At 37.7% G+C, this 24,345-nt stretch overlaps 1 protein-coding gene across 7 annotated transcripts in view; it reads left to right on the top strand.

Annotated features, from left to right (window-relative positions):
• Positions 1 to 24,345, top strand: part of PALS2 (protein associated with LIN7 2, MAGUK p55 family member) — a 65,260-nt gene that overhangs the window by 4,543 nt on the left and 36,372 nt on the right. The window contains exon 2 of one of the 7 annotated variants that reach the window (XM_049798131.1): positions 2,767 to 2,841. The exons of 5 other annotated variants lie outside the window; for them this stretch is intronic. The gene's annotated coding sequence lies outside the window, so the exon portion shown is untranslated. Of the gene's footprint in view, positions 1 to 1,700; positions 2,842 to 24,345 lie in introns of those variants that run through there. One more of the 7 variants, XM_049798130.1, reaches the window with a different exon arrangement.

The following is a 24,345-nucleotide window of genomic DNA, read 5'->3' as shown; positions in this document are numbered from 1 at the left end:
CCGGATTATCTACCCGCCCACCCTCCTTCCCCCACCCCCTTCCCGGTATTTTCTCTCCTCCTGGAGATTATCAGGTTTCCCGCCCCTCCCTCTCCGGGATCCTCCGCCTCCCCCCTCCTCCGAGGGGATTATCTCCCCCCTTCTCTGCCGGATTATCCCCCCGGTTCGCTGCCCCTCTCCCTTGCCTCCCCGGTTATGCCCCTCCGCAGCCTCGCCTCTCAGGGATTATCTGCTTTCCCTTCGGGGTGATTCCTCCTCTCTTGATCTCTGCCCCGGCCTTTCCCTGCTTATTTTCCTCCCGAGGAAGTCATCCCTCCCCTTCCGTCTGCCTCTGACTGGGGAAAGGGGAGAAAATGTGGTTGTAATCGGGTGGGCAGGAGTTTCCAGTAGTGCTGTCATCTGCTTGGTCTCTGTACTAGTACTACGGGCAAGTGGATGCAGGTGATAGGAGAGGCACCAAGGATGTACAAAGCTTGTGGCAGAGTTCATCCTGTGGTGTTGTGCTCCGTATGCAGGAAAATATCTGCACCCTTTCTGTGATGTTGCAGCTGTTGGCGGAGATGCTGGTGAAAGAGAGCCTATCTGGATCAATGCTTTATAAAGACATGCACATGCATGGCTGGGTGGTGAATATCACACATTAACTAGAAACTGCACTAAAAAAAGCCAACAGCCTCCTAGTTTCTTTGAGGAAGGTACAATGTACAGTAGTAGCATTATAATATAAGTGGGAAGGTGCATGGATGACATTGCTGCTGTCCAGGGGTCAAAGCTGACTTGGATAGCTTCTGTTGTGGCTTTCAAGGCAGTTGGTTTAGGCTATTTTTCTGTGGTGAGGAGGAAGGAGGCAGGTATCTTTTGCTTAGGCTCTGATGCTTATGTGGTTCATTAACATCAACATGTTGGCAAAGAAAAAAATGAGTTTGTTCCTAAAGAGGAGAGATAAGGTTTATCCCGTGTATTTGGCTTCTGGTAGACCATTCTCTTCTTGTTGCTCCTGGCCTTACTGCACATGGGATCGCTGGAGGAGAGTTGCGGATCTTCTGACCATCTTGCAGCACAAGGCCTGGGATTATATCTATTAAACTTCCCTGACTTGGCTTTGAGAGGAGGAGGGGCTGTGAGAAATTGTAGAGAGGCTGGGCAGCTATAAATAGATGTTGGACTAGAGGAGGCTTTGAACAAATCTTAGCATACTGCTTCTGAACAGATAGTGTCTGTTAAACTGGTTGAGTTGACACTAGCATCATAATGTTTCCTTTTATTTCTGCTGAGGTGGTTGGCTTTTAACACTTTGACATGTGACTGGACCATGCAACATCTGTCAAAATTCTTCTTGAAAATGCCATAGAGAAAATTCTCATTTAAATAAAGTGCTGATAATTGGAGTCTAGTTTGATCTCATTTTAATGTGATTTTTAAAGGACTTTTCAGAGAAATCTCTAATTTCCTCTTCCCTCCCTTGAAATGTTTGGAATTGATGATCTTGCTCCTCTTATTTTGTTCTTGAAGTATTACACTGTACAGATTACCTGAGATCCATATTGCTGTGAAAAATCTGCAGTACTGAGGCATGGTGTCATAATACTGGTACCATTGTTAGTTTTTTATTTTCTTATCTTTTCTACAGGAGACGTTTTACCACTTTCTTCACTGTTGGGTTTTGGGTGGGGATGGGGGTGGGTGGGTGTTGGTGGGCTTTGTGGGTTTTTTTATGGAACCTTCAGCATCTAACCAAAAGTGTGTATATTCAGCTTCTTTGAATTCTGGGTGCTTGCATTTGTTTCAGATCCTACGGATCACTGCTGTTTCAGCCTGTCTTGTCAAGAACTACTTAATATGGAAATTATTGACAAATATACTGTACCAGCTATGTGGAATGGTGTCTGTTCTGCTGCTATATTAGTGGGCTAACTGTGCATACTAAAAGTCTCTAAAATGATTGAAAAGCTGTTGCAACATATGTGCAATTGGACCTTTCTTGAACTACTTCTTGTTGCTTTTTTTTTTCTTTAAACAAATAATGGAAGCTATTAACTGAAATCATGGCTTAATCACATATGGTTTGGGTTTTTAAAAATAAAATAAAAATAAGAAAGGAGGTAGTGAAAACATGCCTGGCTAATATGAAGGAGTCTTAACAAAGGGTAATAGGGTGAATGTCTGCAAGAACCCTGACTTCTAGGACTTTTCTTATTTAAAGCATAAAATTTTAATCTGATCTTTTTTTCTGAATGACTGTGTATGCAAACCTCAGAGGGGTGAAAAGAAACAGAAATCTAGGCAATATAACAATACTTTTGGCATTTTTTATTTGATGTTTAACAACAGTAAAAGCAGGAAAACCAAATAATCTACCAATAATTTGACAGGCTTTATTTTGAGCTATTAAGGATGTGATCTGAGCATTGTCCTCAAACGCTTGGCTTCTTCAGTCAGAATCAAGTTCCAGCCTGATATTAGGTCCTTGTGTTGGGTATTTCTACATGCAGAAACAAAGGTCTGTGGTCTGGGGAAAAATTTATAGTAGCATAAGGGCAGGCAAAAGAGTCTTTAGCATGAGTCTCTTTGTACAGTCAGTCCCTGAATCATTCTGTTTTTCTAAATATATTCATTTGTAGAAATTACTTACAGTTTGAATGTAATTTTATAAAAGTTTAGTGTCCTGCTTTAGAACCATGCTTTCTGCTATAGAAAGTGATTTAAAGTTCTGACTTGATGTGACTGTCCCAGGCTCTTCTGAATGCCTTTTCATCCTCTGTGCAGGACGCTCGTCTGTAGACCAGCGAATCTTTGCTTGTGCCAGAAAAGGCAGAGGGATTTTTTTTATTTAAGAGACAGGTATGTACTTGGGATTGTGATAATGTTTGTGGTAGTACTTTAGGTGTTGCAGTCTCCATCCAAATGTGGAATGAATTATACTGTCCTAAGATTTGAAAGGATAAAAAAATCATGTAAGTTTAAATAAAATGCCCTGTTGTCTTCTGTGTTTAAGGTAAAAATGGATAAAAATTGACTCATCCTGGTTTGAGGGAATTGACCGAGGTAGTGATCCCCCTACTAGATAAGGAAAGAGTATTTGCTGCAGGAGTATCACAGGATGGACAGATGGGTTCTCAACACTACATATACCTGAACTTGCTTTTTGCTGTTTATTCTTTCTCTCCCTCTCTCTCTCTTTTTTTTTTTTTTTTTTTTTTTTTTGAGCTGGCCTTGAATGAGATGTTCATGTTTGGTTTTTTGAGGAAAAGAGAGTCAACAGAGGAGTTGAGGTATAGGGAGAAACTCTTAACTCCTCTTAATGAGCCAAAAAAGTTACTGTTATCAGTATGAAGTGCACAGTATATGTTCTGTAAATTCAGTGCTGAGGCAAGCTGGAATGGGTTTGGCCTTGCATATGTGCTAAAAACCTGACTTTTTAGAAACGTCCTGCAACTGGAGTGGCACAGACACCATTGGAGTTGTTTGTGTGGAAATACAAAGTAGAATATAATGGCAGGGTTAAGAGCTAGTCTGTGAGGGGGTAAGTGGTTTTGCTGTCCTCCAGAATAGAAGCAGCTCATAAAGTGTCCTGGGGAAAAGAGAGTTTAGTTCAGGCTGACATGTGAGAGGCAGGCTGAAATACAGATGTGCTGGTCACAGATACTATTAGAGGAATATAATGGTTTGTTTTCATTGACAGGAAGGTGTCAATGTGACTTTTTTATTGCAGGATAAATAGTAGATGATGATTGTTTCAGAGCTTAAAACTGATCTAAGATTTTATTTAATTGTGTGCTAGCTAGAAGGCAGTGCCAAATAGCTGGACCAGTAGGTGTTATTGGCTAGCTCAGTATACAGTTGTGACTAGTCTTTCTAATCTGAGTTCAACAAAATGTCAGAAGAATAGTTCAGGTTTTGGGGGGGAGGAGTTAACATCATTTTCAAGTTAACGTATTATCTGATTGCATGGTCATCATAACCATCTGCGGTTGGATCTCAGGTTATACTACAGCAAAACTGTTGTCTTTTGCAGAGGGATAAATAAAGCGTTGTGATGTTAATGTGCTATCTTGTGGCTTAAAAATTGCTTTTTTCAGAATAAAGCAAGCCTGAATTACTTTGTTATGGCTCGTGTCATTCTTACAAGAATAATGGAGGCAAAAAAGAGAAAAAGACAGGTTAGGAGAGGTGTTTTTCCATATCAAAATATGTACATTCCTGTTTGGGGTTAATTAGAGTCTTTAAAATGATGGTAAGTAATTTCACAACCTGTATTAAACAGTAAAACCAAAAATTTGAAAATGGGACGTTCTTTACTTTTACTTAATGTTTAATTATTTTCAAGGTCTTTTTGGCTTAAAAAAAAAAAAAAGGCGTTACATCTTGAGAATGCTTCATATTAGCAACTGTTCTGTGGGTTTTACACATCGGTTATTTAAAGAACTTGTTCCAGTGTTAGTGTCCAGGTCTCATGAAAGCATGGTGGAAATTAGCAAGATATTGAAATTAGATTACTTCAGATTTACTGGCAACAAATGTTATTTAAGAAATTACTTGGATATGTTATTTAAGAGTATTGACTAGTTTTGCATTCTGACAAGCAGCTGTTTGAGAGTAGGAACTTCATGAAAACCCATGCTGACTGCGGGTAATGTCAGTGGTTTTTGCAAACTTTTTTGGGGGGTGGGGGAAAACCAATTCTTTGCATCTTACACAAAAATATTGCTCTTACAGCTTTCGCTTAACCAAATCTCAAAGGATCAAAGTACTGTTTCAGTTAAATTAACTTCTCCAGTAGGTGGAGACAAAACTGTTGATTTCAAATAAACTTAAGCCTTTACTTTTTGATTCCAAACATTTTGTCAAGATACTGTTGAAATAATGAAAATTAGGAGGTAAGAAAAACAGTTTAAATTTTTATTTTAAGATAGTTCATTTAAGCCTCTTTTGCTGAGATAGTGTTGGCATTCAAATATTACTTCTGTAGTAAGGGTGGCTACTCAAATAGTTTGGTTTCAGTTTTCTAATTAAGCTTTACCTCCACCCACTGGCTAAATGTGTGTTAGTGAAAAGTGAAAGTGATACCATTTTAAATATCTAAACACATGATGGAGGAAAGTAGATTGATGGTAAATAGACTGAGGGTAAAACTTTTTCTTAAAACTAATAACACAATGTAGGGGAGCACTCAAGTAAATCTGTAGGGGAATGGAAGAATATATCGGCCATTCTGACATTGTTATTATATTCTTTGATTAAAAAAATTGATTCCATGTTCATTCATTCATTACCAGTGTTATGTTTGGAGATATGCATGTAGCTATCATGTGAGAGGTTTTGTATATAAAACATCTCAACAACTTTTTATGTGACATTGATTTATTTTTTTAACAAGTCAGTGGGCCAATTGGTAAGTCAGCCTTTACATATCTTCTTATTAAAATTCCACCCCATGCATTTCCTGATCCACTGTTGAAGTTTACAGAAGTCTTTTTGGCAAGATGAAACTGCTTATACAGCAGAAGTTCTGAAACTGGGAAGGCAAACTGCAGTCTAGTGAATGAAATGAGCGAAAAGTTTATTTCACCTTTCCAAGCAATTCTGGCTTGTATTGTGAACTATTGTGCTGTAGCAAAGCACAGTGTTGCTGGACAGGAATTGCTTGAATGATATTAAGTTTACCATAGTCATACTGCTTCTCACAGCTTCCCTTGCATTTTTTGGGTCACTAGAGTGCAGGAGGAGGAGGTGTAATTAACAATTGAAAGTTCAGTTTATGCATTCATTGGTAAAGAACATGTAGGCAGGGAGAAATTGTTAAGTGAAACTTAATGTTTATAGAATGTATGACTGTAAGGCAGTCATCTGAATGCAAATCATGCAGATATCCAGTTGCTTTTCCCAGATCTACTGGTACAGTTTTGCTACTTACACTAGATTTGGTAAGCCGTAGAAAAATGGGATGAGCAGTGCTTGATTTGGTCAGTTCTGATCACTGATCAGTGAAGCTCTTTTATACAGACTTAATCTACATAGTATTTGAGCAAATTCCAGAAGCATGTTGCGTGATGTAATTGGCATTTGTCATACATCACCTTCCCTCTAAGGACAAACTCTTTGTGTACATTATTACGTGTGATATTTAAAGGAATGTTCAAGTGAAGCTTATTTATGAAGTAAAACACCAGTGATATTTGGGCTGGCTCTGTGATTTTTGTTTCGTTCTTTCGTAGCTTTCTGTGGGGTGGCCCATTTGCTGCATAGATAAAATTTAACCTTGGCATGAACCTGTTGTGTGAGAATTGTCCATCATTAGTCTGTGATAATAGGTGTCTTGGCTTGAGTGGTAAAATGGACGCGTACATTTGAGTCACTGTTCTTTGGGAAGCAAAATAAACTGGTAACTAGTGTTACTGGGTTTTAAACAGCACTTCTGTAACATTAGCTGGTTGCACAGAGCTAGTGACTGTGCTTGAGTTGCTCTGACTGATGGTTGAGAACCCTCATCCTTCTACTGCTGCCTGCAGGGATCACATCCATTTCATGTTCCTGTTGCTAGAAGGGAGAAATGTTTGGGCAGTTTTGAGGACAGGCAATAAATACACGAAAAGAAATGTTTAGGAAAGGGGTGGGAGAGCACTGAAGGGTTGGCAGTTGAACTGTCTCTTAAGTCTGACACATGATTAGGTCGGAAAAAAATCCACCCATCCGTCTGTGTGTCCCTCCCCCCCGCCCCCCGCCCCTGCACCCTCTCCTCACCCCAGCTCCCAAGATGTAGGACTTAGGGATCAAGACATTGTTAGAAATTTTGCTATTGGAATGAGAGAGTAACTGGATGTGTACGCTGGTGAGAAGAGCAAGAGGCTTTGGGTGTTGTTAAAAGCTGTAGAAAGGTGTTTTTATTTTATTATTTTCAAGTTCTGAGTGTGAAGTGTGAAAGCCTGCAGCAGAGAACCTCCAGTTTCTCGATAGAAATGTAGCTCGAACACTCCCTCTAGTGGTTACACTCTGATATCCACGTTGGGGAAGTGCTCAGGGGAGTCGGGAGTTACTGCTCTGGGTGGGTGACAGGAGACAAGTATTTTTGTATGGGTGCCTGCTTGCTTAGCTGTGTACAGTGATAAATAAGCCGGTGCTGCTTAACAAATAAGTAGCTAAATACATTAAAAAAAAAATCCACTGTAGCCAAAAATTGATACATTTAGAAATCTTGGTCTAGTAATTGGATCAAAAAGTGAATCTCCCATCCAGTAGTCTATTGCTTGGGGAAGTTGCTGTAGTCTGTTTGCTGGGACTATTTGTGCTGTCACCTGGAAGCATGCATGTCTACTGTTGAACAGAATTTAGTGGCTATGAATTGAAGTGTATGCATTCAACTGCCAAATCTTGGCAAATAGCTCTGCAAACAGCACAGACTAACTAAACAGCAGCAGAATGAAATCTGTAGTTCTTACCAAATTTACCATACAGTTCTCAGTCTTAGGTCAGATTCCATGCTATTACAGTTCAGGAAAGCTGTAAGCAGCAACAGTAAAACTGCTGAACAGGGGTCTTCAGAAGGAAGTACTTCATTGGTACTAATGAATAGGAAATGGAAAAGAGAAGGGCGGACTTTTCAGCAGCCAGACTCCTAATAAAGTGGAAGGTATCAACACGTATTGTCGTAAGTAATTTGAAATTTCCAAGAGAAGTGAATGCTTCATACCTGATTCCAAACTTCTGGTATTGTTTCACTTTGTTTCTTTTTTACTCTTCAAAACTTGAGCTTCTGGCTCCTAGTTAAGTTCTTTTTTTGTAGACAAGACAAAAGGTTAGGCCTTGTTTGACGACACATCTTTTTTTCTCCATAAAGCCACCAAAACTATTTTGGGACAGTTTTGTATCACAGTGAGACTGTCAGAATGGTGGTGTTAGGTCTTGCTATTAACTGGAAATGTTGAATTAAAATGCTTTATGTGGACTGTTAAGTAAGTTAGAGCTCATAAGAATATAGTGTTTTATTTTTTTAAAGTAATCTCATTTGTTAAGGTACTGGCAAAAACCTATATAGAGAAACTTTCAGTGAAACCAGTAGGAATTTTCTCTTTAAAGTTATAAGGATTAGTTTAATTACAAATTTGGCAAGAAGTGCTTTTGCAAGAAGTTCCACTTTGCTACTTAGCTTAGAATGTATGGGCACTATATGGAAAAGTGGAACTCTATGTCCATTCATGTTTGACATCTGGTGTCCTATAGTCTTACCTGTTACACGTATCTGTTTACTACCACCAAAAAAGACCATTACACAGAACATGTACTTTTGTACACAAAATTCTTTTCTCAGTATTCATGCCATTATGAAGCTTTTGCACATTAAAAAAAAAATATTAAAAAATCCCTTGGGCCTCCCCACCCCAGGCATAAGTGATTTTACTTTACAAATATAATTACTGTACTTCCAGAAGGTAATCTCTCTGGACAGCCATAGACTAGTTTGAATTAGATTACTCTGTTTTTTTCTCCAGGGTGATTTAATACATTGGGTTTTATTTTTCTGTAATTACTTCAAAATTCAGATCACTTTTGATGCTTACTATTCTTCCTTATTACTAAACTGGGATAGCTAAGAATACTTGCATTTTAAAGGTTAACGTTAACTTTTTTTTACCTGTAAGTTCATTTTCTCCAGGTAGATAACTGTTCTACTCCTGGAGCTTAAGTAGTATTCACTTAGTCTCAGTTGTAGAGTTTCTTAATTTGGAAATACTGGAAATATTTACTTAATAAGCAGAGAGTAAGCACACGGAATCTTTCAGTTGTGACATTAAAGTAAGTCTAGCTAGAGCAACATTTTTGTTAAATCTGTATTTCCAGAGTTCTGGGTTTGCAAACCTTTCAAGTAGTTTGGCAGTAAGCTGTGTGAATAAAACAGGTTACTACATTTTACCTCTATTACAAAATCTTGGGACAAAAAGCCAGTCAGTATGAAATAAACAGGGGAGCAGAGTTAGTCTTGGGAGATACTACAATTAAGAAAATGTTTTTCCCATTTTTCTTCATGAACTTCAGCAGGAAGGGCAATTCTCTGGATAGATGATTGTGAACCATGGTGGGACACTAAGTCCAAAATGCAAATACTTTTATATAAATGTCCTGTTTCTATTTGGATTTTACTTACTTTACGAAGTAGTTACGCACTTAAGCATTAGATCAGAGAAATGTACAAGGATGAATTTGTAAGTGAACCTATTGTTTGAGAATATAGTGCTGTTCTGAAATAAGCAGAAGGAAATTTTTGGTGTTTTGAGGTTTCAGTTGTTTGTGTTGAATACAAGACTAGCTGGGATATCTGTAGAGGCAGTTCATTTTAATTCTGTAGTTGGCATCTGGTGTCAGTGCAGGAGCATTATATACTAATGCAAGATTTGTTTGTTAAATGCAACATTAATGGGTGAAACTTATTACTTGCATTGTCAGTGAAGTCCTACAGCCTAGCTACATAACACTTGAGTCTATTACAAACCTGTAAGTATTTGGGTGCTCTTTAATATGGTAAGTTTTCAAATAATAAGAACTGTCGTTGGGTCAGACTGAAGGTCCATTTAACTCTGTATCCTTTTTCCAACGTGCAACACAACTTGTGAAACCATTCAGAATCTATCAGGAGCTCCTGTGAACATTATTTCTGAGCAGATTTTCAAGAAGACAGAAGACATGGATATCTCTTCATGAGAAGGAGCTGGTGCCAGAAAATTTAGTGTCTGGCTAGCATTAAATTCAGCTTGCAGAAAAGGGTAAAAAAACATAGTCCCCAAGCACCTAGACATCATTAACCAAAAACTGGTGAAGAATTTCATTCTGCTAATCTGCAACAGTGGTGAATCCAAAATTTAATGTGTTGTTCATGACTAAAATAACATCTTATGTAATTGCCCTGGGCCTGCACATTAACAGCTTCCAAAAAGATCTGACTGCTTTGCAGAGGGGGTTGCAAACTAAGACAGCAGAATGACTGATAATGCTAAAGGCATAAGAGTGAAGGTCTTCAGAAAGTCTGTCCCCTTGTAGACAACAAAGATAACACATTTGCCACCCTTTCTCTTCTGTTGCTTTTCTACAAGTCATCAGGGAGCCTGTATAAATGCAAGAGGATGATCTAAAATACGAGGCACAGGTGAGCAGCTGTGGGTATGGCTACCTTTAAGAAAAAGATTCCTACTCCCTAATATTGCACTGAAGAAAGACCCTGCATCAGGACCTTTCTCCTGTTTGATGTGATCATGCTCTGTCTTGAGATATTACCCATTTGAACAGAACCGGGTTGGTGAACTGAATGGGTTGGAGCTGGCAGTCAGTCCATTAAATGCTCTTTAAAAAAATTTATATTTTTTATTTTTGTTTGTATGTGTGTGTGTAACTGTATACATACATAAAAAGAGGGCATTTTTTATAAAATGTAGTGTTTTATATATATGTGTGTTAAGAGCGTATGTGTTTATATACATACATATGCATCTTAGAAAACGGAACACTTGTGTGTAAAGAAAAAGCCCAGCACCCATAAGCTGTCTAGAAAAGTATAAAACCAAAATAAACATGCATGATATTTTCCCCAGGTAATCTCCCAGAATCCAACTAATGTTTAACTTGAAGATTTTTTGAACCAAATTATGTTTGTGGGTTGTTCATGTAATTCATATTGTGTGCTTTTACTATTCAGGATGCTTCCATTTCAAAACTAGTCTCAACTGCTTCATGGACTAGTGTTCATATATAAATGGCTACTCTGCACTGGCGATCTGTTTGATTAAACATGAGAAACTCTTATCCTTGGACTGGATTACTCTTTAGTTTCTTTAAATAATTGACATGGATTTTCTCTGGAGTGCTTGATGACTGAGATGTGATTTGTGTATCATTGTAGCCTTCTGTGAAGATTGAGCCACTACTAGTTCTTGTTTTGGTAATAGAGCTGGCAGTAAGTTTGCAGCAGATCAATGATTACCCATATATGTAGTTTAGGAAGCATGTCAGACTGGCCAGAATATCCACAGATTGTTCTTTGGTTGGCCATTGCTCCATTCTGCCTAATGGTGTGTCCAGATAGAACAGCAGAAATAGATGTCTAGCCTCCAAGCACTGGAGCCTATATGCTTGTTTACATATTTACCTGCTCTCCAGAAATCTGACTGCTGCTGTGTGACATGTGCCTTCTGATCCCATCTTCCACACAGGCAGCCTGTGTAAGGTGGACCTGGCCTTGGCCAAGATCTTGGTGTGGCTTTAAAGGTTCTTCTACCCTAACTGTGGGGTTCTAATAAGCACAGAAAGATACAGTGTGATGCTGCTAAATGAAAAACATTTTAATAGTTTGAATTTTGGGTTAGTTGGTCATAGAGTCCTTTGAATTTACATGTCTGTGCTGATAATGCGTGGTCATCTGAAGCTAAAGGAAAGACTTCTAGATTAGCACTAGAAATACTGTTTCAGACTGACAGTATGGTATCCTGTGCTTGGAAAGAGATCTTCAACCAATCTGCGGAAATGCATAGATAATAAGGAAACAGTGATCTGTTTTAGATTGCTGTGATTAAAAAACTAAAAAAAACTTCCTAAAGTACCTTTTCACATTGTCCTATATCTTTACTCAGAATTGGTTACAAACTGTAGCAATTGGCTCATCTTTCACTCACGTCAGTCATTCTACAGGTAGCTAGTGGTTTGTTGTATTCAGTATCACTTGGAAAACACTTCCAAGTTTATGGTATCCAGTGATTTTTAAGCTTCTGGGTTCAGCCTTCTGATGCAAGTAAGAAGGATGGAGTCAGGACTTCTAGACCATCCTGTGTTAACAGTGAGCAGGAGATGGATTGCGTTCAGTGAAATCAGCTTGATACAAGATCTTGGAATCCAAGCAGTGATTGCCATACAGAATAGAGGCATAGTGCTATAGAAATAGTTTCTGCTACCTGTTGGAAATGGGATGACAAAGACCTAGAGATATGTAGAGAGCTCTATCCTCTTTGCTTTTCAGTATTTCATCTTTTCACACTTCGTAAAAGTCGAGGTTCATATGTTTGATCCTTTCATCAGTCAGTTGAGGAGGTGATAAAGAAGCAGTGTCCCAATATGGTTTTCTAAAATGTTTTAAAAAATACTTTTTTCAAGGTGATTTTCTTATTACCTTTGAACAAGAAGTGTAGTCACTGGCAAACCCCTTGTTTGGAGTAAGTGGAATGTAGAAGTTCTCAGGCTTGACATAAGTTGGGAAGTGTATAAAAGTAAGAGCAGTTCTATTACCAAGAACTTGATCTCAGCTTTTTGAGGTGCTCTTTCTTCTTGGGATAAGAGATTTTGATAGTGGTAGGTAAAAGAAATAATTGGGGGGGTGGGGGTGTTGTAGTTTAGAAATAATGCAACAGTGGAGTTCAGAAAAAATTGACCAGCTTTTCTTATCCCAAGTTGCACCAGGAGGACAGGTCTTCCTTTAACTGTTGGTATGTCTTGCTCAGAGAAGTGACAATTATATATCTGATTCCATTCTCAAAAATAGCTATAGTTTGATCTGATGTCTTGAAAGTGAGGCTTGACTAGACTTGTCTTTTGTCTTGCTGAAGAAGTAGATCCTTTGGAAGAAAACTGAGATAAAGTACAGCATGCATATACTTCCTGTATAGAAATAGGAGAAAAAAGAGGAGTAAAATTTACCAGCTGTACATCGAATATTGTCTGTTCAAGTGATGCCCAAAAATACTCTTGTGCGTCTGAAGATGTTGAATGCATCATAAATCTCATCTAGTATTATCTAGAATTACTATACTTGGTTATCTGTGACCAAAATTAGAATACTGCTAAAGTTTTTATTATGTAGTTTTTAGGGTTCATTGACAGCTTCAGACAGAGTTAACAGGATGAAGAAAGGCAAAAGAAGTGAAGAGTCATCAGGACTCTAGATCCTGGCCATCTTTTAAAATAGAATTTAAACATGTTAGAAAAATCTCTAAATGTCTATAGCACAGATTGTTTTTAATCAAACTACTCATTCTTTTAATGGAGCTAAACCGCCATTTTGGTTTTAGTCTCGACTCCGTTTTTTTAAGCATTTAGGTATACTTAGGAAACAAGAGGAGTACTTTCTTGGGTGAATAGAAATGGGCACTGAATGGAAGGATAGTGGAAAAAATCTTGAGTGTATATGAGTATGAATAGCCTTTGTGAACCAAATGGGTTAATCAAGAGTTATACTGTGTGGTATTTCACAGTTTGTACTTAAGGAAATATATTCAAATACCTCTCATCAGCCTCTTTTGAGGGGATCTGAACATATAAACCTCAGAATGAGTCTTTCATTCAAGTAGGTCACTTCCTTCCTTTTTGCTCTTTTTCTCTGGCCTAATTCCCAGAAACAACTTTAACAGATGCCTTAACTTTGAAGTCACTGGGAGTACTTACCTGCTTGCAGCTGAACATACACTTAAAAATTTTCAGTAATATTTTAGCAAATCCCACTTCTCTGTAAAATTGTCTAAAAAACATTTTTTTAGGACAGTAGGCTTAAAAAAGGAGCACAATGAGTGGCAAGTTGAATGTACTTAGCTTTGGGTACCTCCTTCTCTTTCCCATCAAGGAAGTTGTAGTAAGCATAATGTCATCTTCCAGGCAGAGGTGCCAGACTGCATACATGAAGACAAGTGGAGCAGGTGGCTGTCCTGCTTAAACACTACCCCTTCCAGCATCGTGAAGGCGCTATCTTTTAGTGCTAGAGTGTGTGCAAATATGGCAGGCCAGGTGTGGTTCCTGGGCCATTAGCTGGAATATGCTGTAAGCCATCTTAAAGGTTTTCCTTTTCCTTCTGAGCCACTCCTTTTGTTGTATCTAGTTTTTCTAACTTCATCATAATGTGTTGCCTACTTTCCAGCCATTTTTTGCCTTTTTTTCAATACATTTCCAAATAATTCGCTATGAAATGTTTAGGACTTTTGGAGCTCAAACAGAATTTTACTATTGTTTCTGTGTTGGAGAGATGACCAGCTTTTCTAGGTATGGTGGGGGTTAAATTTTGGCTAAATGTTGTAAACATTGATGTTGGGGTGTGTATGCATGTGTGAGTGTTATGATGGCTGGTATAACCTGGCAATGTACAAAACAGATGACTACAAAAAAACCATGAGAGTTAATCTGACACTAATATGATCTTGAATTTCTGCAACTCAGTGGTGATTAAACTTATTAAAATGTATTTTCCACCCATCCCAAAAATACAATCCAGCAAAAACCTTCAGAGGATTAAAATCAGCTAGTTCTTCTATAGAGGCATCTTTGTACAAGATGTCAGAAGTGCTGGCTCTGTAAGTTTGGGGTGCTCCTATTGTTGTGTGTGTCTTTTATGGAACCTATTTCCTTTTCTCAAAAATCACAGGACACTGTGTGTTGCATTGGCTTTGCTGTTAGCACTGTAGATTCAAGTAAAAATTTTTAGGGAAAGCAAGAATGTCACAGATGGAGTTATGGTGATATTTCTGTGCTTCAAATTTACAGTAGTCTTGCAGCGCTGCTGAACTGGCAAATTTGTGCTGTGCTATGTACTTCTCTTCTTGTCAGTCTTTGCACTGTTTTTCTATATCTATCATACAGAAAAACCTGTATCCATGTGTTCTTAGAAAGCCCTATTACTGAAGAGCAAAACTGGTAGAATTACTTGACTGATTTATTTATTTTATTAAGCTTATTAAGATAGTCTTCCTGATACTTTAAATCAAGAGAGATCTGACATATGTACTCATACAGCATTGTGTGAGTGTTCCTTTCTTACAAAAAGATACCTGTTTAGGTTCAGGTATCTGCTTAGAACAAGAACTGTCTGCTGAGCGATGGACTTGGTTAAAGAAGAATTAGGAAAACCAACAGACAGTACTTTATCTGCAAGTCTTTGGTGAAAATCCTCTAGGGGAAGGGTTCTACAGTTTCCTGCTGTTAGTATTGTCTTCAGAATGGATGAAAGTATTTTCCATTTCATAGTTAAGTTTAGACTCTTTCCTTGTGTTATACTACTGAATATGGGCCATTGAATACTATTGGCTTTAAGATCAAATAACTGCCTTGGGAGTCTCATTTGACATTTGTCATACACAGCAATAGTATATGGGTAATTGAACTCTGTTGTTTGTCTTGAGGCAGTTAGTAGATTTGGTAATGCTTAATTTTATTTGGACTCACTACCTGTAGGAACAGAGAAGACTGACACCTCATGAGTCTGAAGAGATGTAAAATCCATTGGTACAAAACTCAATTTATTGCCAGTAGTGAAAATCTGAATTGCTGTTTCTGAATCATAGTTCACATGCCCAATCTTAAGTTTGGATATCCGTATGTCCACTTGCTTCCTGCGCTTCTTTCCCTTCTTGTAGTCAAGTGTACAAGAGGAGTTACATGGAGCCAGAGTATGGGTTTACAGGTATTGTCAGAGCAAGAAAAGTGCAACAGGCACACGAGACCAGGAAATTACAAGGCTCCTTGATGTACTCTGCTTAAACATGTACAATATGCTAACAATTCATTTACTAAGCACAGGAAAATCAGTTTTAAGCACATGTGAAATTTACATGATTGCATTGTGAATTTCAAGTACTTAGAATCTATATAAAAAAATTACCATTAGACTATTTAATTCTCTATCTTTTCAGCCATAATTTAATCCTATGTTGAGCAAACATGATACATGCTTGATCGTATCTTTTTCCTTCATAGCCCTTGATGTCCATTGTTCTGGACAGGGGGATGGTAATTAATTTGAGAAAAGAATTTTTAAATAGAGACTTGGCTTCTTTTTTGAACTACTGGCAGGAACTCATTCAAACCAGTCTCTCTGGTATTAAAAGGCAAGTGTTGATTCCTTCAGTGTGAAAGTTGGCTTGTCTGGGTCTTAAAACTTATGCTGAGAAGTGATGTGGTATTTAAACCCTGACACTGTGTTTAGAAACACAGAAACTCTGCCAGAGTTTTTGCAAATGAGAAAGCTTCTTTCATGGTTCAACTGCTTCAGTCATTGAAAACAAATTCCTTCTTATGGGATCAAGTGTCATTGCTATTTGCTACCATGGCAAGTTTCTGTAGAGGAATACTTGGTGCCATCAGTAAGCTTGATTTATGGAAAGGATATTATATTAATGAAAATAAAAAGATACCTTTCCAAGCAGTATGCTATTATTGTTGTTAAGGTCTCTTCCAAACTGAGTATGCCAAAGGAATTTTCATCATGAAGATCTGGTGCTTCTAATGGATCTCTGTGTACAGACTAACGCTAGTAGGTGGACCAGAAATCCAATGAGTGCTTGCCTGGCTATAAACAGGCTGCTGGGCTTCTGCCTTTGTTAGTGTGCCATTGGACCTGTACAGGGACAGGTGTTCTGGCAGTCTACCTGCATGTGGTTTACTTCATTTCCTCAAACTATTTTCCCCTCCCAACTGGACCAAAAAGCAAGCTAAAGTCCAGCATGTTACCTTGTAGCTTTACACATGCATGTAGCTGACATATAGGATGCTTGTAGCTGAGATATCAGCATGTGTTGATTTAGGGAGGTGCAAGCCTGGACTGCTTAAAAATCTCAGGTGCTCTTTGAGTAGAGACAGACAACCAGATTCTGTCCTGAGTATAAGGACTTGTTCTTGCACCACGTGACAAGTAGAATGTGTGCAGGTATGCTGGGGGCCGTGTTAACAGACAGGGTATCTGAAAAGTTGAAGCAGAATCAAGAGTTCATTTGGGGTTTGGGCATGTCTCCAGGAACAGTGTAGTGGAAAATGAAAGAAATATAGCTGATTATTTGAAAAACAGCTAAACAGGTTGATTTCCTTTCTATGAAGAGGAATTTACATTTTCTGAAAATGTGTTCTTAGACTACATTTTGTTTAGACCTTTCAAAATTATGAGGAAGAATGTGGCCATTTAACTTAAGTGCTGAGTTTGCATGAGACAATGACCACTTCATCTATTTGATTCTTGTTACCTTGTGCACACTGTATGACCTGTCTGATGAGATAGTAGTTGTTTTCTCTGTTGCCAGTAGTTATGTCATGAATAGCTTTTTGACCTTGTAACACCCAGAAAAAGTTGGGTATCTTAGTATTATGGAAGAAGACATCATGGCCCTTTTAAGTTCACTTGGGAACTTGAGGGTAACTTCATGTTAAATTATTCCACAATCTTAAAGCTAGTTGTGTCCAAAGAAGCAATTTATCCAGGGTGCATTTCTCTCTTTTAATATATCTCTCGGGCCCAATACTCTTCTGGTATAGAGGAATTTAATGGGGAGTATAACAAGCAGAAACTACTATGTATGGGACTGACTGCTCTGAGAACTCATTTAGTGTGATGAGACAGACCTCTCAACTGCCATGCTGAAGATGGTTGGCAAAGCAATTACTCTTTTCCAGGTCAGGACCCAGACTTCATAAAACCTCTTGTGGAAAAGCTGAAACATGGAATTATCTATCTATTGCAGTGGGATCTCACTGGGGATGGAGTAGAATCATGGTCCCTAACCTGCCATTTCTGATTGTACATGGGAGGACTTTAATAGGCTGTTTTGAGAGTCTTCTCCACTTCTTTTCTGTTGATGGCATTTGTAAGTAATTCTGACTACTGATAGCCAAGTAACTGGGCCTCAAAAGTCATGCGAATCTGAGAGGTTCCGTTGTCAAAAACCAATGAGGTTCTTGGCTCAGTCAGGTACTGTTTGTACTAACATCTTCCTCTCTTCTCTTTTTCCCACCCCTTTCTCTGAGACCCCTAAGCAGTGGTGGAAAGAATAGTACAAAGGACTTGGGTCAAAATCAAGAGAGTCTGTGGCTTTTATTGTTTCACCATAAATGGGATTGAAGAGAGTTAGCGTATGAGGACATGTATGAAATGCTTTTAAGAAAGAGCAATTGCAGTTTGGAGTCTAGAAAGAAACAATCTTAAAATTTCTTTATTTATTTCACCTCTGTAGACTTTCTCATGTTTCAGATGCACTCAAAAAGACAAGTTCCATCATGGCCTCATTTTTACAAGAAAACATGTTATAAAAGAGATCATGAAATATAAGTAAACGTTGTCGTTTTAAACATTTCTACTTTTAGATATTACAGCAATTTACCTGTCTCAGAAAATGATAAAAATCCTTGATAGACTGTATTCTTTGACTAAGTTTTGCAGTGGTGTGAACTGTCCAAGAAGAAAAGTTCACCTGTCTTTGCGTTTGCCAGAATTTCTTTTTTTGGGGGGGGGGGGGGGGCGGGATTGAACTGAAGATGTGCAGAACTTGGCTTGTGTAACAGTAATTGAGGGAGTGATTTGTGTAATGTGGGTGACTGGAAGTATGTACTTGAATAGTTACTGCTATCAAGGAAGAGAAATAAACTGAAGTGAGATGACTGCCTTCCACTACAGCAGTTATTAGGCTCTGCATGCTTTCATATCAACTGGTACGGGTTTGGTACAATAGCAGCAGATTATATCTGGGCATGTAACATGTTTCTAACTTCCCACTTAATCTTTAGTTCTGGTAGTAAGCTGTACTTTATTTAAGCACATTCTTTGGACACTGGGAATGAAGCCATCAATAGTCGTTGGAAGTAAGATTTTTGTTTATATATGAAGCTGATCATTATATTTCTGAGCGTGAGCTATATTCCCCTGTATTTTACTGTAGCTGTTCCACCACTATGAAGTTTCACTTATGTCCTTGAGCTTCTGTCATCTAGTATCCCTCTTTCCAAAGGAAGACTTGAATGGAAAGATGTTTAAAATTCATTGTGTAATTAGAAAACTTATAACTATTTGGTCACTGTAAGCCTTTACTTAAACGTTCTCTGGTTTTGCTTCAGTTGGGGTGACAGTACGTGACTGAAAATTCAGAAGTTCTTAGGCAAAGCTTAATGAAACCAAACCTGGTATTCTCAGGAAATAGAGTAGAAAATTTCAAACTTGTCCGTATGCATCACAGGTACAAGTGCAAAATAGCATTTTGAAGATACCCTTTTCAGTTTCTGTGCCTGTGCCCACCTTATGAAACATGGAACATTGTCATTCAGTGTTCACAGCACTAAGTTGGAAAGTGACTTGAAAGTGAAGGTGGTGAACATTCAAAGTGGTAATTTCTTTAAAAATATCTAGTTCTTAATGCATCTGTCCCAAGACCACTAGAAATAACTTTTTCCCCTGTTACTGTGCCCAGTTATTCTTAAATTGAAATTAAATTTCCTGCTTTTAAGCATTTGTGATCCTAAATAAATCCTGACAGCACATTGCAGGGAAGTAGTCTGGGAGGTGAAACACATGACTAAGTGCAATGTGATTTACTCCATGGAGTTTTTCAGTTCCCTTGAAAATCTGAGTGTCAAGGTGATCTTTTTATTCCTTTTCCAGGGTTCTTGAACATATCCTTCAAAGGACTAAAGAAAGGTAACTGTTGAGGATAATGAATAGGTAATTGTGTAAATCTTGACTGCATAAATTAAAAGAAAAATTTATGATAGAGTCTCTTAACAGGGAACTGTCTGAGATGCACTTTGGGCATTCATGCAGGTCAGATAAGCATTTAACACACCATCATGTGTGGTATTTTTCACCATTTATAAACATCAGCAATGTTGTTCTGCAAACAAATTTGGAAAAGCCATTTTCTATCCACTACATCACTACTAACATTCCAAGTGTGTTTTGGGAAATTTTCTTTGTAGGTAAGGCTTTACCTTGTGCCCTTAAAATAAACAGGAACTGCATCATATGACAAGGGTAGTAAAGAAAACTTTTTGGGGGTTGGCTTTTGTTTTGTGTTTTTTTCTGTTGCAAGTCACCCTGAACTATAACATTGTTAATTTTGCAACCTGCTTTTACAGCTTCCTGATAAGTTTGTTTGGGCAGAGATAGGGAGTACTTGCATGAGAAGGATTAGTTTAGTGGAAGTGGGAACGTCAGAGTTTAGGAATGAACTTCAAATGAAACTTGCGGAAAATGTACTAGGTGATCACGTAAAATTGAAAACGGAGGTCCTGGGCCAGAGGTAATTTCAGTTAAATTTTATAATTTTTGCAGTTTCACTTATGTCTTAAATTTTTCACTTGCAAGTTGTGATGAAGAGGAAGACTTCAGTGAAATTAAATAGACTCTGAATTAACGGAAAACTTCCCTATGGAAATTTTTCATGGTGGGTCTTTCTTCTTCTAGAGAAATGGGGTAGATATAATAATCATATAATAATCAAATATATTTCTATTTTAAATCAGAATCACTTTAATTTTTGATTAAAGAATGTGTTGAGATAGTCTAAATATTTTCTAAACTGCTTTATTTTGTGCTCTGAAAAGCTGTCTTGCATTTCTGTTTTCTGCATATGAATTTACTGAGCAATTGCTTGTGCAGCAACTGTAATACAACCCCAAATAAAAATCTTTTTATGTCTGCATTGATGTAGATCTAATTTAAATACTCCAGTGTTTTAGGCTGGAAGGGGTAATTCAACAAGTACTTCACAATAACAGAAATCTGAAACAGGGCATGCATGAAATGTTAATATATGGGTGTGATGTATTAAAAGGACATAGGTGTAGGTTTTTTAAGTGGCTGCATCATAATGGGGCAATGAGATTTTGAAAGTGTTGCTTTTGGATGCTTTCATTTAAAAAAAGCATTCCGCTGTTGTTATAAAATAAGTCTGAGAGTGTGTTAATACAGTGTTACTTCACTTGATATCAAAACTCTTCATCATAAAATTCTTAATTGTTAGAATTCCTCAGTCTCTCCTACACTTAAAGCTGTAGAAGGAGGTAGAGTTAAAAGCAGCAGTAGTATCTGGATGAAGGTGGTTTCTGGTGAAATTAATTGTCTAAGCATTTTCACTGAAGAAAAATGGATCAAAACCAAAGTGCCAAAAACTGATTTGAAGCCTAGAGTGGGACAAAATATACATGTAGTGTTTTGCACTTAAGGAAGAGGACACTTCTTTCAGCCACAAATTTAAGGTTTGGAGGAGACAGAGGTTCAAAATGATCTTTTGTATTCTTTTGTCACAGACCAGTAGGTTGAGCTGACAGTATGATGTAACTGAGAAAGTCAAAATAGATCTGTATCACTAGAAAGGGAAGTATTAATGGTGTTGTGCAAGGCACCCATGAGACTCTTGTCTGATACACTTTGCACAATTCTGACTGTCCATAGTGAAAAAAAGGTGCAAACTGGAAGAAGTACAGAGGAATTTTGCCAGTCTTGTTTCTTTCCCAATCAATATAGGAGAGGAGAAATAGCCCTCTGTAGGGCAGAAAATTGCCCTCTTCAGGTCAGAAGAATGAAAACTGAGGCATTGTTTGCTAGATGTATATAAATTGAGTTAAGAATAGGGAGCAGAAATAATTGTTTAAGCTAAATTTCATATTAACCAAGATTAAGGAAACACCCAGGTATCTGAAGTATGGATTTTTTTAATGATTTCCTATTGATATTCTATTGAGTGATTAGGTGGTTTCAGATGGAAGGATGCAAGCACCCCTGAGATGCAAACTCCAGTGGAACCAACAAGATCTCTAGTGATCAGATTCATTGTGAGTCTCTGGAAGTGCACAGAGTTGTTACTTTGCTATGTAGTAGAGTATCTGATTTTGTGTATTAAAAGTACCTTGTCTTGTTTGCAGATGTACCTGATCCACATTACAAAATAGCTCTTTAAGTATTGTTCTGAGCCATGACATTTACACTGACAGTAGAGTGCCTTACAATCCTTGTGTATTTTAGCTTTGTTCTTTGAAAATATGCCTGCTTAGTGTGCCTAGATGAAAGTGCAAATGGTTGAAGAAACATCATAGCAGAACTTGAACCTCTGGTTTTGTTGCTCCTGGGGTGCCTGTTCTTAGAAGTGGGGCACAACATACAACTCGAACTTTCACAGCTCAACTTTATCCACTATGACAGTGTTGTTTGGAAACCAGTAACAAGATGCAAGCATGTAACACTTAAAGTGGAATTCTCCTTTCCCTTTGGAAGGGTGTTCACTATTTTCTCTTCAGATCTAAATTTAGTACTTGTGTGAAGAAGGGAACTGATTTAGGAAGATCTCTTCATTGTTTTCTAATTGGCCTGAGGGTAATGTTATCAATGGGATAAAACTGTATAGATGTTTCTGCATGATTTCACCTCAACTTTTCCATCAAAATAAGTGGTACAATAAACTGAATTGATTTTTGTTACATGTAACTTGCTCCTGTGGGTATATAACTGTGGTCTTTACTTATGTTGTTAGTATTTTGTCAGTCAGTTACGCTGTCTTCAGGCTCTGTCACCCTACAACAGATAAATAATTTTGAGTCCTGTGGCAGAAATACAGAGGTACAAAGCTTTGATTCATTTGGAAGAGTGCACATTATAGCTGAAAAATTAAGATCTAGAGAAAGGCGTACTTCAAAAGCTGTACTTACTTTGTTGCATCTGTTATGCTGGCATTTTGGACTTCATAAATACTGGCATTAATTGCCTGTGTGACTGCAGAGAATACAAGTTTCTTCATCCAGCTGTTTCTTGCAAAATACCAGCGAAGATGATTGATATGATCCAGTAAGTTCAGCCTGTTGTATAAGTTGAGTGGAGTGCAGGATACGTCCTGAGACTTCTTGAATTCGTGCTGAAACTTCAGGTACAAAGTAGTATCTTAGACTGCATATCCATGGAATGCACTTTACCTTCATTTAAAAATCAGTTTTAAAATATCCTCTAATACCCAAAGTACTAAAGTAGTTGAAGAACTAAGGGAGTACAGTCTTTGTTCACCAAAATTGAAACTTCTCCAGGGGCATATGCTAGTATTCATTTAAAGTACAGTAGTCTTTGTGTGACATCAATACATTCTTTCCTAACATCTGTAGCTGAAAAGTAAGAATACTGGAAAAAAAAAAAAAAAAAGGAAATAATTCAGCCTTTTTAAAAAGCTTTTAGTTGACTTGCTTTTACACACTCCAGTTTGTGCTGTATGGTGATTGAAGCTTTTGCGTTGAATTCATTCTGTATTTTATTTCAAATGCAACTGCTGCTTGTAATTTGAGGCACAATACGGTTTTTAATTTCTCTCCTCTTGGAACACTTAGTTTTTTTCCTACAATGGAAGCTTTTGCATGTACAGCCCTACTCATCTAGTCTATAGGTAAAAGCTTTCAAAAGTACAGAATATCTCCTTTTCTTTCCACAGACCTCCACTCGCTCCAACAGATTTAGGTTTCTGGATTACTTAAATGATTTTTAATAATTTCTTCAATGTCTGGAATATTTGGTCTTCCTATTTGTGTAATTTGGCAGGTGCAGACAAATGCTTATGTTTTGAAGTTTTCTCAAAGATTATTTGTTCCAAATGGCAACATATGAACATTTGTAAGAGCAAGAGGAAAAGTAGTGGTCTCCTTTAAGCTGTGCCTTATCATAACTGTATAATACACAATTTATAGGGGAAATGGAACTGGTTTCAAAATTTGGCTCCTTAATACTACCTTTTAGGAAGACTAATGCAAATAGTCAGCTAGAGCAAAAGCTTCATATATTCAGGGCAATGTGTAAAGTTTTCAGAAACTGTGGAAGTAAATTTATTTATTTGTTGGCAACTGGCAGTGGTGATGTTCAGATGTTCAGCAAAGATTTACCGTAGCTATTAAGTTTCTGATGAACAGTATTTAGAAGCTGTAAACCAGCATATTAGCAATTTAGTATAAATTCATAAAGTAATTATTTGGAGGCATAGGTCTGCTTTTTTTTCTTTTCTTTTCTTTTTTTTTTTTAATGGTGTGAAAATTCTTATGTTTAGCTTAAAATGACCACTGATAGCATAGCTTTTTTGAATGTTGCCTGAGTTGCCCTGGAGAAGTAGACATCCATCACTGAGCTGATGGTGTTTATGGGTTTAAACTGGTGCCTTTTATATTACAGAAAGAGGGAGATTTCTGTCTTTCAGTATAGTATCAATATGAGTTTACAGTATTTATTTAAAGGTAGTATTTACATGGTGTGAAAGAGTATATAGCAAAGTTCAAGAAGAGTAATAGTAGTGAGCAAAGCTTTCCAGCTGAATGAAGGATGCCAGGAAATAATTGCAGAATCACAGAATCATTGAGGTTGGAAGGGGCTTCTTCAGATCATCTGGCCCAACCTCCCTGCTCAAACAGGATCAACTGGAGCAGGTTGTCCAGGATGGTGTCCATTGGGTTTTGAGTATCTCCAGGGATGGAGACTGCACAACTTCTGTGAGCAAACTGTTCTAGTGAAATGAGAGACAGATGACATAAATGAAATCAAGAGAAATTCAGGCTGTCGGTAAGGAAAACCTTGTTCATCATTAGGAGGTAGTGGAAGTGGTTGCCAAGAGAAGTTAC

The sequence above is a fragment of the Accipiter gentilis genome, chromosome 4 (assembly GCF_929443795.1).
Source record: "Accipiter gentilis chromosome 4, bAccGen1.1, whole genome shotgun sequence".
Classification (NCBI taxonomy): domain Eukaryota; kingdom Metazoa; phylum Chordata; class Aves; order Accipitriformes; family Accipitridae; genus Astur; species Astur gentilis.
This window is presented reverse-complemented; position numbering and strand designations above follow the sequence as displayed.